This window comes from Eschrichtius robustus, chromosome 10 (assembly GCF_028021215.1).
Source record: "Eschrichtius robustus isolate mEscRob2 chromosome 10, mEscRob2.pri, whole genome shotgun sequence".
In the NCBI taxonomy this organism is placed as follows: domain Eukaryota; kingdom Metazoa; phylum Chordata; class Mammalia; order Artiodactyla; family Eschrichtiidae; genus Eschrichtius; species Eschrichtius robustus.
Genome location: NC_090833.1, coordinates 56065232 through 56066965, shown reverse-complemented (window position 1 = coordinate 56066965; position 1734 = coordinate 56065232). Strand labels below are relative to the sequence as shown.

The 1734-nt window shown below is 31.3% G+C and overlaps 1 non-coding gene across 1 annotated transcript; it reads right to left on the bottom strand.

Annotated features, from left to right (window-relative positions):
• Nucleotides 1-344: 344 nt before the first annotated feature.
• On the bottom strand, nt 345-451 carry LOC137771103 (U6 spliceosomal RNA). The gene has a single exon (XR_011075317.1). It is a non-coding gene; the product is annotated as a U6 spliceosomal RNA (small nuclear RNA).
• Between the last annotated feature and the right edge of the window lie 1283 nt (nt 452-1734).

The following is a 1734-nucleotide window of genomic DNA, read 5'->3' as shown; positions in this document are numbered from 1 at the left end:
GCCCATATACTCATCACATCAATAGAGAGGGTTACTGTTATCACCATACTAATTTTAAAGTTAAGAAAGCAAAGGTGAGGAAGGAATAAAAAGAAGGAAGGAACATGAGCTTTTAGATTTTCTTCTCAAACCTTTAAAAAAAAAAGGACTCTATGGAAATTAACCCACAGAATTTTTGAAAGGAATGACAGATATACTGTATTCCTAATAACACTTATACTGCCAGGAATACCACTGCTGTTTCTGAACATCACAGTGTTTCAATGATCAATAAGCTTTACAGAGCTCTGGATTCCATATCACAGAGGACATATAGATATATATCGATATATATCAATATCGATCTATATATGAAATGCTTCATGAAATTGTGTGTCATCCTTGTGCAGGGGCCATGCTAACCTTCTCTGAATCTTTCCAATTTTAGCATATGTGCTGCTGAAGTGAGCACTTAAAATATTTTACAAAAGTACTATACATTACCAAAAACTCTTGCAAAATAGAGAAAAGGGGGAAATTACACCAAACTCTACCTCTTTAACGAAACCCTATCAATACTTTAGTATACTTCTTTCCAGCCTTTTGTCCCATTCTCACTTTTAAAATTTTATTTATTTACTTTTTTATTTGTTTGGACTTAACATTGTAATAGAAAGGAAACAATTATTATAAGACCACACACACCATTGCTCCACTCTGATTTTTTTCTCTCTCTCTCCATATATATATTATATTAACCTTTGCTTATTATCTTCAGGTGTCTAGGGCTTTTACAGCATGTTGGATAAGGAGAAATGGCTTTCATATCAGTTAGCTTAGGTTTGAATACCGGCTGTATGAACTCTGTGAACTAGGGAAAATTACTAAGCAACTTTGTCTCAATTTTCTTCTCTGTCTCTGAGGATAGCACTCTACCTACTCCTCAGGTTCTGTGAGCACGAAAAGAGATAATGTGTATAAAATGAGCAACATAGTGACAGGCTCATGGTAAGTGCTCAATATATAGAAACTATTTTTCTACTTAAAATTATATCATAATTATTTCATATTTCTATATAATCTTTATAACTGTCATCTTTATGACTAGATTACTATCTAGTCTGTAATGCAAATACCAATCACTATGACTAATTCACTTCTGTTTTGTTTGACAGGTTAGTTCCAGTTTGGAGCCATAGATAACACTGTAATGTACTTTTTCATATAATACCTATTTCATTTTAGTCTATGGATTTCCTTTAAGAAAATCCTTGGAATGGTATTTTTGGGTAAAAGTATGAATCTTGACATGAATCTTGCTATATATCCAAGCACTATTTTTTTTTTTTGAGTTCATTTTTTTAAAACTTAAGAGTAATCTAAGCAAGTATAGAGTTTTGTACGTTTCTTTTTTTCTCAGTGTTATGGCAAAGCTTTTTTAAAAATTATATATTTATATTTACAATGAACCTCTCCACGTCTATAACTTTTTCTATATTTTTTGACTATTTTCTCAGATTAGAGTAGATTTACATACTGCAGAATTCCTCGAACAAATGGTATGACAAACTGTAAGACCTCTGTTCTGTAGACAAATCACCTTCCAAAAAAAATTGTACTGATTTATATGACCACTAACAACTTATGAGACTATCAATTTAACGTGTTCGGGAGCATTATGCATTATAATTTTAAAAACCTTTTGCCAATGTAATGATTTAAAAGGCCCACTTAAGTTTTGTTTTAATTTAAATT